Source organism: Zootoca vivipara, chromosome 5 (genome assembly GCF_963506605.1).
Source record: "Zootoca vivipara chromosome 5, rZooViv1.1, whole genome shotgun sequence".
NCBI classification, from domain to species: Eukaryota; Metazoa; Chordata; class Lepidosauria; order Squamata; family Lacertidae; genus Zootoca; species Zootoca vivipara.
The window spans coordinates 97,848,681-97,859,867 of NC_083280.1; the positions used below are offsets into that span (position 1 = coordinate 97,848,681).

At 45.4% G+C, this 11,187-nt stretch overlaps 1 protein-coding gene across 1 annotated transcript in view; it reads right to left on the minus strand.

Annotated features, from left to right (window-relative positions):
• Positions 1-3,323, minus strand: part of MPPED1 (metallophosphoesterase domain containing 1) — an 84,982-nt gene extending 81,659 nt beyond the window's left edge. Inside the window, exon 1 of the mRNA XM_035137988.2 lies at positions 3,224-3,323. The gene's annotated coding sequence lies outside the window, so the exon portion shown is untranslated. The remainder of the gene's footprint in view (positions 1-3,223) is intronic.
• Positions 3,324-11,187: the final 7,864 nt, after the last annotated feature.

Below are 11,187 nucleotides of genomic sequence, written 5' to 3' on the forward strand. Positions count from 1 at the left end.
AGTGCCACCTGGGTCCCTATTAACACACCCCCTTAACACACCACAACACACAGTACTGCCTTTCTGTTTCCTAAAGTAAGGCACCAATGGATCTGACATGGGTCTCCATAGCACTTCTAGAAGGGTTCTACATCATCTTTAGGCAGGTTATTCATCACTATTTCTATTGTATAACCTAAATCTCTTAACCCATCATTTAATCAATTTACTCGTTAGCTATCTTCTGTGAGCAGATGTGGGGGGGGGGGGAGAGACAGCTTAAAGCTGCCAAGCATAGTGCCACCTTTTCTTCTTCTTCTCTCCTACATACCTAATGTAAGGACAAAGAAGGAGTAGGTGGACTTCATTACTAGGGGTAGATGGTTTTACACTCAAATTTTCATTAATGTGTTTATGATGCAGAAAGGAAGTACTGTATTCCACATCCTCAATCAACCAACTCCTTCCAAATCCAAACCGAAAATGGTAACATATTTAATATGATGCCAGCATACCAGGGAAGGTTTTCAAGGGAAGGTGATCTTATACTGAAAATGGTCTTCCATTGCAAGACTGCTAGAACAAGATGTGGCAACAAATTTCACATGTGGTATTATCATCAAATTAAGTAATTAAACTGCAGGTGATGGTGGTAATGGTTAATTGATCGTTAACTGAAGCCACCAGACATAAGATCTTACAAAACACGAGATCAATAGGACCCTTTCCAGGCACATCACAATCTAAACAAGGATGACACTAGTAATCATGTATTCTATTATAAAAAGTAATTAACTCTCCCTTGTGGATAGCAACTTCCCTTGGAAGTTTTTGCCTCATCTACTAAAGATGGTCGGACTGAAATTGTTTAGGTAAAACAATGTAAATGAGGTCTGTGAACTTCCTGAACTATCTGAAGTGAACAATTACAGTATTTCCATAACTTCCATGAGTATTATTTGTTATAGCTTGCCTATAAAAAAAATTGGAACATCAAGGTTGTTCAACAAAACCATAATATGCTACTTCTCATAAGTGGCCCAGAAACTTAAGTCGTGTACACCCAATACATTTAAAGCATGCCCCTCCCTCCCCCAATTATCATGGGAACTGTAGTCTAAGGGTCCTGGGAATTGTAACTAGGGGTAAACCAGTTTCCAGGATTTACAACCCCAATATCTATAGAACATGATAGGAGGACTGTAACAACTATTGGCCATCTTTACACTGAGACCAATAACACATCTAATACAGTATAACAAGCAGACGTAAACTATAGAAATAAACATTAACACTACTATAAATGAACAAGCTACAGATTTTACCTTTAAGATTGTAAAACTGAATTTTACCTTTATTATTGTAAAACTGAATTCCTAATTCAGAAAAGCAGCTAAAGGTATTGGTATCAATTGTGAGACAGATTCCTCAGTTACACTAGATAGAACATTGCTTACAAGATGTCAAAAATCCTAGCAGTTATTTAACTTCCTAAAACCTTAAGAGGGAGAAAAGGAGAGAGAGTGTGTTCATAAATATGCACTGTACTAACTTATACAATATACATTCCCTGCAGGTAGAAATTTTAAGGTTGCAATTTAATAAAAATTGCCTATCATGTGAGATAATGAAATAAACCTTGAGGTGACAGTTTAAACATATCATTATGACTCCATGGCTAAATTACAGCCTAGCATATACCAGCTTTTTGCCATACAGTACTTAACAGCTTATGGGATATGGGATCACACTTAATAAGATTTCAAGAAAATACATTTATTAAGGCGAAAGCATTTTTAACACAGTATGAATTTAAGTGTCCACATTTTACATGTCCAAAAACATTAAACTGTTGTTGTTGTTGTTTTTCCAGATCCATTACATTCTACTGTTCTCTTTCAGATTCTTAAACTCCAATATAGTTTCTCCAATATTTTCCCCAAAAGACTTATCAATAGCCTGCTACCTTGAACATACATACGGTACATACATACATACATACATACCACTGTGCTTTACTAGAAGGCACTTTCAAAATCTAATACCCTCAGCTTGACTGACAGATGTGCAGGAACAATAGTCTGTTACACCATGAGCTAGTGACTTTTGCTACATCAAACATTAACTAACATACTGGGGCAGGGGGCGAGGTGAGACATCGGTGCTTCCGCAGCGTGAAGGCAATGAATTCACCTACTGATCCCAAACAGAAAAAGAATGCTTTAGGTCACTAGCCACTGACATGACTTCAGTTTTTGTTTAATAACTACCACTGACGAAGTAATACGTAGGGCAGAGGACACAAGTTGTCCAGTAGAAATCCAACGAGCGGTGCTCTAACCCAATCTCCAAGACCCCAACGCAGCTACGGTAGTCCTGTGGCAGAGAGCGCCACGCAATTCAATGGCATTTACTTCTGAGCAAACAGGACTTGACCTGCAAACCCCCTTGAATTACATTTTACTTCTCGCGTTGGTGTCAGCAGGATACAGAGGCCAACCCCTTGTGCACATTTTACCCGGAAGAAACACTTGATGATTTCAGTGAGCATCCCTAATAAGCCTTGCCGGGGCTGCAGGATGATCCGGGCTGGAGCTGGTTTCCAACGAATTATTTAAACATTTCCCATTTTATTACTATTATTAAAGGGGGGAAGAAAAAGCCACGCAAATGCACTGGAACGAAAAAGTGCCGGGTTTGGAGGGAGCATGTGCTTCCCAGCCTTAGCAACCGCTTTGCAGAGTGACCCCTTGCAAAGTCGCCCGCGGACAAGATGCAGGAGACACTTAAGAAATTGGGGGAAGGAGGAGGAGGAGATGCTCCGGGAAAGAGCAAAGCGGCGGAGGCGGTGTGCGGAGGAAGAGCGGCAGGAGCGCGCTGCGGAGGGACGGGGAAGCCCGCCTGGCCGAGGTCTGCGTCCTGCAGCCGCCCAGCCCTGCAATGCCTCCTTCGCCCGGAGGAGCCTCCGCGGGAACTCGGCAAACTCCGGACTAACTTCCCTGCTTGGCGGCGGCGGCGGAGGAGGAGGAGGAGGAGACCCTGTGGCCGGCGAAGGAGACCCCCGCCGCCCCATCTCCTCCTCCTCCTCCTCCCGCTCCGCTTTGTTCGGAGCCCCGAAGCAGCCGGGAAGAAGGATCTAGAAGCGGAAGGCAGGCGCCGCAGACACGCGAACACGCGCGCACACGCACACACACGAGTCGGGCGAGGAGGGGGGAGAGAGACGCGTGACAGGCAGGTCCCTTACCTTCTTCCGAGGCGAGGCTGAGGAGGAACCTGGAAAAAACAACAATGCCCGCGAAACCCCTCAGCGGGGAGGAAGGGGAAGGAGAGGAGCCCAGAGGCTTCCCAGAACCAGAAGAAGAAGAAGCAGCCGCGCTCTCGCTCGCTCCCTCTCTTCTCGCCTGCCTCGCCCGCGTGAGGGAAGCGGCCCCCATCGTGGCTTCGGCGGGGCGGGCGGGAGAAACGCCTCCCCGGCAGGCAGGCAGAGGCAGGCCGGTCCTCCTCCTCCTCCTCCTCCTCCTCCTCCTTGGGCAGGGGGTGCCCGCCTCGCCCCCGCCGCCAATGGCAGGGTGGCTCCCTCAGCGCCCCCCCCCCGCCCGCCCGCCCTTCTCTGTCCCGCCGAGGCGTCTCCTCGCTCGCTCGCTCGCTCGCTCTCCCGCCAAGACTCACTTCTCCTCACGGAGCCCGTCTCTCTTCTTCTTCTTCTTCTTCCTCCTCCTCCTCCTTTTAAAGCGCGCGACCATCTCTGGCAACGGGGCTCCCGGTCTCCCCTCCCCCTCTTCCGGGGGGGGGGGCGCGGGCGCCTCACGAGACGACCCCCGAGCGAGAGCCCGGCCGCCGCCGCCGGCTCAGCCCCCTCAGAGACGCGCCTCCGGGCGCCTCCTTCCCTCGCTCGCTCCCCGGCCTGAGGAGAAAGGGGGGGGACGACCACTCCGAGGGGGCGCATTGGGGGCCGCCCTCGCCCACCGACCCCGTGTGTGGGTCGCCGTCTCTTCAGCCGCGGCGCCACCGGGGGGGGGAGAGTGGTGTGAGCCGGGATTCAGCCGGCCGGCAGCACGTGTGGAAAGGACCTCGCGGTATGTTCCGGGTATGACCCCTAGAGCAGTGTTTCTCAACCTTTTTTGGGCCAAGGCACACTTGTTCCATGAAAAAAATCACGAGGCACACCACCATTAAAAAAGTTTAAAAATTTAACTCTGTGCCGCCCTATATTGACTATATAATTATGAAACACTTGCCAATTGCTGTGTTGGTTGCAATCTCCTGTAATAAGGCTTCACAAGCCGCTGATTTCTCTGCCAGCACAATCCTTTGCTCAGCAAGTTTCAGGTTAAGCTCATCCAGCCAGCTTCTTTAAGTTTGTCTAAAACCACCCTCCCGTGGTGGTGGCTGTTGAGAGCTGCGCTCGCCCCGCGTCGTGACCCGGCCGGCTTCCTTTCCGGCGGGTCAGTGGTGTGTATTGGCGGCCGCCAGGCACGTGACAATGCAAATCGCCCTTCACGTCGCGGCACACCAGCCAGCGTCTCGCGGCACACTAGTGTGCCGCGGAACAGCGGTTGAGAAACACTGCCCTAGAGGCCCTCCCAGCCCTATAAGTCTATGACTCTATGAGGAAGAACCAGATGCACCAAAGAAAGATGGGGGACACCTGGCTGGCCAGCAGTAGTACATGTGAAAAGGGTCTTGGGGGACCACAAGCTGAACATGAGGGAACAGTGTGATGCAGCAGCAAAAAAGGCTCATGCTCTGTTCTAGGCAACATCCACAGAAGTCAAGTGTCCAGGTGAAGGGAGGTAATAGTGCCACTCTGTTCTGCCTTAGACCCCACATGGAATGCTGTGTCCAGTTCTGGGCACCACAATTTAAGAAGGATGTTGGCCCAAGCTGGAAGGGGTTCAGAGGAGGGCGACCAAGGTGATCAAGGGTCTGGAAACCCTTACCTGTATGAGGAATGGTTGAAGGAGCTGGGAATGTTTAGCATGGAAAAGAGGAGCCTGAGAGAAGATATATCTTCAAATCTCTCGAGGGCTGTCACATGGAAGGTAGAGCAAGCTTGTTTTCTTCTCCTCTGGAGGGTAGGGTAGGACTTGAACCAATGCCTTCGAGAAAGGAGATTCCAGCTAAACATCAGGAAAAACCTTCTGATAGTAAGAGCTGTTCAGCAGGGGAACAGACTCCCACGAGAGGTGGTGGACTCTCCTCCTTTGAAGGTTTTTATCATTGAGTTGAGATTTTTGCATGGCATGGGGTTGGACTAGATGACCCTTAGGGTTCCTTCCCTACAGTTTTGTGATTCATATATTATGTATTTATCTGTGACATTCTCCTTTTTGCCAGTTAAAATATACCCCAGGAACAGAAACACTTCACAAATAGAAATTATTTCAACTAAATGTCAACAGGGATGCCAGACAAATCTCCCCAGGGATAGCATACTGTAGAGTGGGTGCTATTATTGATAAAGCCCTACTCCTGATCTTGCCAATCAAACCTGAGTGAAAGGGAAAACATGGAGCTGACATCCAGTATCGGGGAGGGAAATTCGCGACCAGGCACTCCCTAATGGGTTTTATGGAGTAACTATACTGTATAACTGGTTCAAAATTGGGAAAGGAGTACGACAAGGTTGTATATTGTCTCCCTGCTTATTTAACTTATATGCAGAATTCATCATGCGAAAGGCTGGACTAGATGAATCCCAAGCCGGAATTAAGATTGCCGGAAGAAATATCAACAACCTCAGATATGCAGATGACACAACCTTGATGGCAGAAAGCGAGGAGGAATTAAAGAACCTTTTAATGAGGGTGAAAGAGGAGAGCGCAAAATATGGTCTGAAGCTCAACATCAAAAAAACCAAGATCATGGCCACTGGTCCCATCACCTCCTGGCAAATAGAAGGGGAAGAAATGGAGGCAGTGAGAGATTTTACTTTCTTGGGCTCCTTGATCACTGCAGATGGTGACAGCAGTCACGAAATTAAAAGACGCCTGCTTCTTGGGAGAAAAGCAATGACAAACCTAGACAGCATCTTAAAAAGCAGAGACATCACTTTGCCGACAAAGGTCCGTATAGTTCAAGCTATGGTTTTCCCAGTAGTGATGTATGGAAGTGAGAGCTGGACCATAAAGAAGGCTGATCGTCGAAGAATTGATGCTTTTGAATTATGGTGCTGGAGGAGACTCTTGAGAGTCCCATGGACTGCAAGAAGATCAAACCTATCCATTCTGAAGGAAATCAGCCCTGAGTGCTCACTGGAAGGACAGATCGTGAAGCTGAGGCTCCAATACTTTGGCCACCTCATGAAAAGAGAAGAATCCTTGGAAAAGACCCTGATGTTGGGAAAGATTGAGGGCACTAGGAGAAGGGGATGACAGAGGACAAGATGGTTGGACAGTGTTCTCGAAGCTACGAACATGAGTCTGACCAAACTGTGGGAGGCAGTGGAAGACAGGAGTGCCTGGCGTGCTCTGGTCCATGGGGTCACGAAGAGTCGGACACGACTAAACGACTAAACAACAACATACTGTATAACATTATTTCTAAGCTATAAGGACATAAGAAGAGCTGTCCTGGATCACACCAAGCCTATCTAGCGCAGCTTTGCTTCCTACGGTGGCCAGCAGGGTGCCTATGAAAAGGCCACATGCAGGACATGCGAGCAATAGGCCTTTGCCACTGCTATTCCCCAGTGGCTGACATCCCAAGGCATAAAGTCAGCGTGGCTGGTAGCAGTATTCCTGAAGGCTGTTGTTCCTCCTAGCATAACAATCTTTGGGGCCAGCTTGCTTTAGAACTAGTGGACAGGCCTAGTGGAAAGTTCTCAAACTTTTTCCTCTGAGCCACACTTTCAGAAAGAAAGAAAAAATTGCTCGTGCCACACCAAATTTTATATTGATAAGAAATCACTGGGAAACAAAAAGAAACAACTAGCAGTGCTTGATTTGCAACATAGAACCACTTTTTATTTTTTTATTTTACTGCTATGTTTCCCTTTTACATCATACGAAGATTTACTCCCTTATTTTCATGGCCTTATTTATCTTCCAAACTGATAGGCATTAAATACAGTCTTAGTAATACAAGTTAAGTATTAAGAAAAATTATTGAATATTTAACCCAGACAGGGACTTGGCCAAGGCTGTCCTGTAAGCCAGGCTTCTTCAAACTCGGCCCTCCAGATGTTTTGGGACTACAACTCCCATCATCCCTAGCTAACAGGACCAGTGGTCAGGGATGATGGTAATTGTAGTCTCAAAACATCTGGAGGGCTGAGTTTGAGGAAGCCTGCTGTAAGCTCACAGAATCTGTCTCCTAGATGGTGGTGAAACTGCTTAACAATGACACTTTGTACTCGTGCTATTTTCAGACACACATCATCTGAGAGTTGGGGGGTGGCTGTTATTTTCTTTGGTGGGGGAGTGTTCCACATCAATACCCAGTTCTTATGAATTGTAGGAGAAGTTGCTGCTTATTCCAAAAACTCTGCATTTAACATGGTGGGGTTTGGGAAGGAATAAAATTTGGATTTAAAATAATGAAATTGGCTTTAAAATTGTTTGTTTATTTTTTAAAAAATGCATATAGTAACTGCAATATTGCTTTTAAAACATTAGTCCTAGGCGTACTTGCTACAGTTGAACTGTTATTTTCATAACTTTTGGGGGTCAAAGTAGGGGCACTCAAAGCTATGTATCTACTTAGACATCAGTCTTCCTTCTCCAATCTACTTATCAAAACAACTGATCAAAACTTAACCCAATAAATTGGAGGAAAACCTTCAAGTTTTCCATTGTGAAAATTAAGCACAGAGGGGCAAAAATGTTGCTTCCTATGCTTTATGCCAAAATGTCTTGTCACTTTCAGAAACGCCATGGTACATTTATGACAGGTCTTTGTTCTCCTGGTCACAATGCAGATGTCCAGAGCCTGTGCTTATGATAAAAGCTGGCCTGGTACTGTCTTAAAATGTGTGGGTTGTGAAGTACAACAAGGAGAAGTCATTTGCATTGCTCACCTACAGCTGCTGTAAAGCGCAGCTGGCTTTGAAGGACTTTGAGAGGTGGAAATCCCTGCGCTACAGTTTATTGCTATAGATAATCTTCAAAGTGTCGTGCTGTACTTTTTTCTTTTTCTTATATGTTATTACTTTTCAGCTGTACCATAGAGGCAAATCACGCAACCACCCACACTGCCAAAATCCTAGTACAGAAATGTCTTGGAGAAAGACCCATACTTTTGCTCTTTGGATCTTTTTCACATAAACCATTTCAACGTATGGTTATTGTCAAGAAAGTATCTTGAATTATGGTTGTGATCGTGGCCAGGAAGCTGCAAGTAGTATTTAGTTCACATGAACTAGTATTTAGTTCACATGAGTGGAATAGTGTGATACTTATGGTGGCAGGGAGGAAGCAACAGTATCTCAACTCCTGTGAGATGGGACTGTGGATCATCATTCATGGACGAAATGAAAAAATGTTTGCCCATTCCTGCTTTAAGGAACATTTTTGGTCATTTACATTAATGCTTGATGGAGCATCTCAAAAAAAACGGCAGTAGAACTATGTATTACAATTTTGTGTCAGCTATCATTCCCAGCTGACCCCACTTTTCTCCCTTTTTCAATATTCCCTGTATCTATTTTTCATCATTCATTGCAAAAACCACTTTGATATGCCTGAGCGAAGGAATGTGTTCTTCCAACATCAAACAATAACCACTGCGAAATTCCCCTTTCCCTCTTCGCATATTCATTCAACAATTTTATTTATTATCCATTTATTATTTATGGCATGAACAACTAAACTGGCAAGGAAGGTTAATTATTTTTTCTCTCTGACAAAGCTCCTGTGCCTTCAGCAGCTTCAAGACAAAACAACAATCCAGCTGCTGCTGCACTTTTTTGGGGGGAAAGAGAACAGAAATAAATGACGAATAATACCTTCGCTGGAACTAACACACAGCACCGACATAGTCTGCCAAAGCGCCCCGAAACCAGCACAGAACGAGTTAAAAAACGAACGTTGTTACACCCAACCATAGTCTGCCAAAGCGCCAGGAAAAACAGCACAGAAAGGGTTAAAAAACCAATCTGGCTACCAGCAGCAACAGCAACAAAAAAGGATCCGGGTTTTAACAGCGGAGACAAGTTGTAGCATGAGGAGGAGCGGGAGAACAAATTGGGGGGGGGGGACAACAGCAGTGTGAATGGGCCGATGGGGCGCATGCCAGCAGTGAGGGCTCTGTGTGTCACCTCTGACACGTGTGTCATAGGTTCACCATCACTGGTCTAGTCTTTAAATTTCTTCCAGTGAGCATACAAATTGTGAAAAAATACATACATTCCTTTAAAACAGTGAAAGCGTGATCCAGGATAAACAGAAAAATATATGAAGATGATTACAATATAAAAGATTAAAAATTACAATGGGGCTACTACAAGTACTGAATAGAAAGTTTTATATAACAACAACTTGAAGATGGAAAATAAAATATAAGAAAGCAACCATTTTCACACCACTCTCCCTCCAGCTCAGCTAACTTAAAACCAAGAGAAGAAAATTTCAGTATATTATAAACAAGTATTCTAAAACAATAAAAAGTTGCTTAAATGAATGAGAGGTAGGATATATTCTACTTGAGATAGACTTAGAGCAGGCATCCTCAAACTTCGGCCCTCCAGATGTTTTTGTACTACAATTCCCACCATCCCTGACCACTGGTTCTGTTAGCTAGGGATCATGGGAGTTGTGGGCCAAAACATCTGGAGGGCCACAGATTGGGGATGCCTGACTTAGAGGCTTTGAGAGATGAGGAAGGTCCATATCTACCAGACCTGCTCCTCCAGCCTTTAGGTAAGGATATTTACAGTTTCCTGAAACAAAATTTGGTTCATACAGCATTCACCAAGTTATTGTCCACTCAAACAGACACAGTACAAAGCCATATGTCCCTTTAACATGTGTCCCCACAGAGGCTTCATACTTCCCCAATACTGCTGCCATGTTCTGGTCTGATGCCAGATCCTAAGGAGAAGGAGGTGAGTCAGAAGTTGCAGGACCACGGATAGCTCCAAGCAAGCAACTTACTCCAACAGAAGTTGGAAGCACTCTGTCTCTTGGCTCTCTCCCTTCCAGGCCCCACCCCCTTGTAGATCGCTCCCAGCTTTGGGCACTCATCCTCTGTTCCATTGTTTTCCTCCTGGTGAGCTTCCTGCAGCACTGGACCAATGAATTGCAGAGTGGGAGCCTGGTTCCTCAAGGCTCAGGGGGAGGACAACTGCAAGGGTCTGGGCTGTAACTCTACAGGTCCTGATGGTCCAAAAAGTTGGCCCAACTCCTTAGCTGCAGCCTCGACTCTGTGTCTGAAGTGCTGCTGGATGCATGGATCTTGGCACTTGGACCCAGAGTTGTAGAGCACTGTACCCTTAAGAGCTAGGGGGAATGCAAGTACCACTGAGTCTCAATTTGGGTTTTAAAAAAAACATTTATTATGAGAAGGGTCAAAACAGCACTGAAGAGTAAAGTAGTCCCTTGAAGGGGGGAAGGCAATAAATGCCTAGAGTAAAATGGTTACTTTGAGTTTCTTTGCTAGAGATTGATGCAAGCAGGAAACATTACTGCTGCCATATAAGGAACTGATGCACAATCTAGACTGCAATAGAAGCCTAGATACAGTGGGGAAAGTTCAAATACAAGTGATAGCTTTTGGACCATGTGATGGGAGATAATACAGTGAGGTCTGGGAAATGGAGGAGTTAGAGAGTAATAGAAGGACAGCACACCTAATTGTTACCTGTTCCAAGGAGATTTCCTGTTTCACAGTGACCTGAGCTAGAGGTCAGGGAGAAATCCAATTGGTTCATAGTTTAATGTGAGACTACTTTATTCAAATTTCTTAACCAATAAACAAACCAAGGGGCAGTTCTCCCTTTTAAATTCACACTTCTCTTGAAGTTGTCCATTATGGGCTGCATTTCGGTTATTAAAACGAATGTATTGCCAAAGATGTTATTTTTATTTCAAGCATTACCGATTGTTGATAATGTTGGTTGTTTTAAAGAATGCCAGAAGGTTTTATCAAAATGCATCTGGCAAAGGAAAAAACCAAGAATTAAGTATAAACTTTAAACCGATGTTAAAGAAAGAGGAGGTTTTTCCCTGCCAGACTTGAAGCTATATTTTGAAGCAGCGGCCTTTTGCTGGT